This window comes from Somniosus microcephalus, unplaced genomic scaffold, assembly GCF_052327205.1.
Source record: "Somniosus microcephalus isolate GS21.2 unplaced genomic scaffold, FLI_Smic_1.0 unresolved_chr3, whole genome shotgun sequence".
NCBI lineage: Eukaryota > Metazoa > Chordata > Chondrichthyes > Squaliformes > Somniosidae > Somniosus > Somniosus microcephalus.
Window position 1 is genome coordinate 62,692,404 of NW_028225181.1, and position 6,321 is coordinate 62,698,724.

The window sequence follows — 6,321 nt, forward strand, 5'->3', positions numbered from 1 at the left end:
GATGTCCATTTAGCGGAAGGTTCAATCCATTTAAACTAAACACGTTAAAATAGTGACCAGAGGCATGTCCCACAATTGCAGCAATGTCTGAGCTTTTAACATATCGCAACCTGTATTTTAAAATGTTGACACTTAGAAAGAACTTTTATTTATACAGCGCCGTTCACGACCTCAGGATCTCCCAAAGCACTTCACGGCCTTTTGAAATGTGGTCACCGTGTGTATTGCACGAAACAAGGCTTGTGCACTGCAAGCTCCCACAAACAGCGATGTGCTAATGACCTGATAATCTGTATTTCAGTGATGTTGGTTGATGGGTACATATTTCTCCTGGATACCGGGCTGAACTCCCCTGCTCTTTATAATAGTGCCATGCGGTCTTTTACATCCTCCTGAGAGGGAAGACATGGCCTTGATTTAAGGTCTCATCCGAAAGACGGCACCTCCGACAGTGCAGCACCCATTCAATACAGGCACCGGGAGTGCCCGCCTAGATTATGTCCTCAAGTCTCTGGAGTGGGGTTTGAACCTCTGACCTTCTGACTCAGAGGCGAGAGTGAGCCCACTGAGCCGAGGGTTTAACATATCACAGCTTGTATTTAAAATGTTGTCATTTAGCTCAGTGTGTCTAAAGTTCAGGGCCTGAGCCCAGTCTTACACCGATCCGTTTAATTCCCGAGGTTCGTTCTCTTATCTTGCCTGGAATGTTACTCCGACACTATTGTAAATGTGGTCCGGATTTCCACTGAGTCCATAAAAAAGTGTCTGTTACTTCACAAAGGAAGGTTTGGAAGTTTCCGAGGTGGAACTTGAGCTTTACACTGCGTGAGGTTCACCATGAGTGCAGCTGGAAGCTGGGCTTGTTCTCCTTAGAGCCGAGAAGGGAGGGGGAGATTTAATAGAGATGATCAAATTCATGAGCGTTTTCGATCAAGTATTTAGGGATAACCTAGTTCTACTGGTACTAGGGTCAGTAATCAGTACACACAGATTGATTAGTTATTACTGCACTGGACCCGGTCTCTGATTATTTTACACTGAGCCCTGTTCTGTTTATATAACCATAGACCCTCTCTCTGTTAGATTACATGAGGCGCTGCCTCCCTTTATATTTATATGAGGAATATAGAAAATGCAGGCGGGTACTTATAAAATAAATTAGGAGACGAGGAGGGGGCATGAAAAAACACTGGTGGGCAAAACAAAGGGAAATCCCAAGGTGTTTATAAGTGTATTACGGGAAGGAGGATAACCAGGGAAAGTGTAGGGCCCATTAGGAACAAAAGTGGCAATTTAGAAACATAGAAACATAGAAGATAGTAGCAGGAGTAGGCCATTCGGCCCTTCGAGCCTGCTCCACTATTCAACGAGATCATGGCTGATCATCCTAATTCAGGACCCTGTCCCTGCCTTCTCCACATATCCCTTGATCTCTTTAGCCTTAAGAAATATATCCAACTCTTTCTTGAATATATTTAATGAATTGGCCTCCACCGCCCTCTGTGGCAGGGAATTCCACAGGTTCACCACTTTCCAGGTGAAGAAATTCCTCCTCATTTCAGTCCTAAATGGCTTACCCCTTTTCCTTAGACTATGACCCCTGGTTCTGGACTCCCCGTCCATCAGAAACATCCTTCCTGCATCTAGTCTGTCCAGGCCTGGCACAATTTTATAGGTTTCGATGAGATCCCATCTCAATCTTCAAAACTCCAGTGAATATAAGCCCAATCGACACAATCTCTCCTCATACGTCATTCCTGCCATCCCAGGTATCAGCCTGGTGAATCTTCGCTGCACTCCCTCCATGGCAAGAACGTCCTTCCTCAGGTAAGGCGACCAAAACTGCACACAATACTCAAGGTGTGGTCTCACCAAGGCCCTGTACAACTGTAGCAAGACATCCTTGTTCCTGTACTCGAACACTCTCGCTACGAAGGCCAACATATCAATTGCCTTCTTAACCGCCTTCTGCACCTGCATGCTTACCTTCAGCGACTGGTGCACAAGAACACCCAGGTCTCTTTGCACTTCCACTTCTCCCAATCTATTGCCATTCAAATAATAATCTGCCTTCCTGTTTTTGCCACCAAAGTGGATAACCTCACATTTATCCACATTATAGTGCAATTGCCATGTTTCTGTCCAATCACCCAACCTGTCCAAATCGTACTGGAGTTTCATGACATCCTCCTCACAGCTTACCCTCCCACCCAGCTTTGTGTCGTCTGCAAATTTGGAGATATTACATCCAATTCCCTCGTCCAGATCATAAATATATATTGTGAACAGCTGGGGTCCTAGGACCGATCCTTGCGGTACCCCACTAGTCACTGCCTGCTACTCAGAAAACGACCCGTTTATTCCAACTCTTTGCTTTCTGTCCGCCAAACAGTTCTCTATCCAAGTCAATACCTTGCCCCCAATCCCATGTGCCTTAATTTTGCACGCTAATCTCTTATGTGGGACCTTATCAAAAGCCTTCTGAATGTCCAAATACACCACATCCACTGGTTCTCCCTTATCTATTTTACCAGTTACATCCTGAAAAAATTCCAGTAGATTAATCAAGCATGATTTACCTTTTGTAAATCCATGTTCAATTTATCCAATCCTGTCACTGCTTTCCAAGTGTTCTGCTATTGCATCATTTATAATAGACTCTAGCATTTTCCCCATTACTGATGTCAGGCTTACTGGTCTATAATTCCCCGCTTTTTCTCTACCACCTTTTTTGAACAGTGGGTTAACATTAGCTACCCTCCAATCCATAGGTACTGTTCCAGAATCTATCGAGTTCTGGAAGATGACCAGCAATGCTTCTATTATTTCTAGGGGCGCTTCCTTAAGTACCTTTGGATGTAGATTATCAGGCCCTGGGTATTTATCGGCCTTCAGTCCCATCAATTTTCCTAACACCATTTCCCTACAAATACTGATTTCTTTCAGTTCCACCCTTTCATCAGACCCTTACCTTTGGTGGCAAAAACAGGACGGCAGATTATTATTTGAATGGCAATAGATTGGGAGAAGGGGATGTGCAAAGATACCTGGGTGTTCATGTGCACCAGTCACTGAAGGTAAGCATGCAGGTGCAGCAGGCGGTTAAGAAGGCAAATGGTATGTTGGCCTTCGTAGCAAGAGGGTATAGAGTCGGAAGATGTAGGTAAGGTTTTAAATGAATATTTTGCATCTGTGTTCACTATGGAGGAGGACGATGTATGTAGAGGAATCAGGCAGGGTGACTGTGATATAAAGGAACAAATTTACGTTGAGAGGGAGGAGGTACTTGCGATTTTAGCGGGCTTAAGTGTGGATAAATCCCCAGCACCAGACGAGATGTATCCCAGGCTGCTCAGTGAGCCAAGGGAGGAGATTGCAGTGTCTCTGACACAAATTTTCAGAACCTCTCTGGTCACAGGGGAGGTGCCAGTGGACTGGAGGACAACTAATGTAGCACTAGTATTCAAGAATTGTAATAGGGATAAACCGGGGAATTACAGGCTAGTGAGACTAACATCAGTGGTATGGAAATTATTGGAAATAATTCTCAGGGACAGAATTAGTCTCCACTTGGAGAGGCAAGGATTAATCTAGGATAGTCAGCATGGCTTTGTCAGGGGGAGATCATGCCTAACCAATTAGATTGAATTTTTCGAGGGGGTGACTAGGTGTGTGGATGAGTGTACTTCAGTTGATGTAGTCTACATGGACTTCAGTAAGAATTTGACAAACTAACGCATGGGAGACTGTTCAAGTAGATAAGAGCCCATTGGATCCAGGGCAATTGGCAACATTGGATCCAAAATTGGCTTACTGTCAGGAGGTAGACGGTGATTGTCGGTGGCCTTGTCTCTGTTTATTTACACCAGACCCTGTCTCTCTTTATATTAGAATAGACCCTGTCTCTGTTTATAATAAACTGGGCCCAGTCTCTGTTAATATTACATTAATCCTTCTGTCCGTTTATATTACACTAGACCCTGTCTCTGTTTATATTACACTATACCCTGTCTCTGTTTATATTACACTAGACCCCGTCTCTGTTTATATTACACTAGACCCTGTCTCTGTTTATATTACACTAGCCCCTGTCTCTGTTTATATTACACTAGACCTGCTCTCTGTTTATATTACACTAGATCCTGTCTCTGTTTATATTACACTAGACCATGTCTCTGTTTATATTACACTAGACCCTGTCTCTGTTTATATTATACTAGATCCTCTCTCTGTTTATATTACACTAGACCCTGTCTCTGTTATATTACACTAGACCCTGTCTCTGTTTATATTACACGAGACCCTGTCTTTGTTTATATTACACTAGACCCTGTCTCTGTTTATATTACACTAGACCCTGTCTCTGTTTATATTACACTAGACCCGGTCTCTGTTTATATTACACTAGACTCTGTCTCTGGTTATATTACACTAGACACTGTCTCTGTTTATATTACACTAGACCCTGTCTCTGTTTATATTACACTAGCCCCTTTCTCTGTTTATATTACACTAGACCTGCTCTCTGTTTATATTACACTAGACCCTGTCTCTGTTTATATTACACGAGACCCTGTCTCTGTTTATATTACACTAGACCTGCTCTCTGTTTATATTACACTAGACCCTGTCTCTGTTTATATTACACTAGACCCTGTCTCTGTTTATATTACACTAGACCCTGTCTCTGTTTATATTACACTAGACCCTGCCTCTGTTATATTACACAAACCCTGTCTCTGTTTATATTACACTAGACCCTGTCTCTGTTTATATTACACTAGGCCCTGTCTCTGTTTATATTACACTAGACCCTGTCTCTGTTATATTACACTAGACCGTGCCTCTGTTTATATTACACTAGACCTGCTCTCTGTTTATATTACACTAGGCCCTGTCTCTGTTATATTACACTAGACCCTGTCTCTGTTTATATTACACTAGACCCTGTCTCTGTTTATATTACACTAGACCCTGTCTCTGTTTATATTACACTAGACCTTGTCTCTGTTTATATTACACGAGACCTTCTCTCTGTTTATATTACACTAGGCCCTGTCTCTGTTTATATTACACTAGACCTGCTCTCTGTTTATATTACATTAGACCCTGTCTCTGTTTATATTACACTAGACCCTGTCTCTGTTTATATTACACTAGACCCTGTCTCTGTTTATATTACACTAGACCCTGTCTCTGTTTATATTACACTAGACCCTGTCTCTGTTTATACTACACTAGACCCTGTCTCTGTTTATACTACACTAGACCCTGTCTCTGTTTATATTACACTAGACCCTGTCTCTGTTTATATTACACAAGACCCTGTCTCTGTTTATATTACACTAGACCTTGTCTCTGTTTATATTACACGATACCTTCTCTCTGTTTATATTACACTAGGCCCTGTCTCTGTTTATGTTACACTAGACCCTATCTCTGTTTATATTACACGAGACCCTGTCTCTGTTTATATTACACTAGACCCTGTCTCTGTTTATATTACACTAGACTCTGTCTCTCTTTAAAATACACTAGACCTGTCTCTGTTTATAATACACTAGACCCAGTCTCTGTTTATATTACGCTAGGCCTTGTCTCTGATTATATTACACTAGCTGGGCAGCACATCTTTGCCAGGGCTGTTTTGGGCCGTGCGGTTTAAATCGAGTCCCAGGCTTTGGGGCCTGTCTGTCTGTCCCTGTGTGAATCTGCTGCCGGGCAACATTTCTACCTTTTAATAGCTTCAAAGATGAAAGTGAAAGTACTTATAAAACGTTTTTGGTAAATGTTTTGTAATTTTTAAAAGAGATACAAACTTTTTCGAAGCTGGATTAGCACAATTTGAGCTGGAAGTAAATGGGTTTTTTAGCTTGAGGCATTGGCTGCCAGATCCCTGAGATGAAAACGGTTAGTCCTGCCTACAGACGCAGCGATTGGCCAACCATCAGGCGACTGAACTGTAGGATTGGTTAATCGTGCCGGCACAGGATTGGTCGACCTTGACGTCAGTCAATCAATGCTACTTAGCAGATAATGAGTTTAATTTTGAAGGTTTTTTGCATAACGCGCAAACAATTGTTCTCCTGCCGAAACGTAAATACGCTTAGGATGGTTCTGGAATCGTCAGCTTTCTTTTGACGTAACGCACGTGTAGGTACGCTCTATAACTTTCGAGTAAATTCAAGACAGACAGACAGATGGAATGACAGACAGAAGTATCCTTTTATTTATATCTATAGATTAATCCTTCTCTCCATTTATATCACACTAGGCCCTTTCTCTGTTTCTATTACAATAGTCCTTGTCTCCGCTTATATT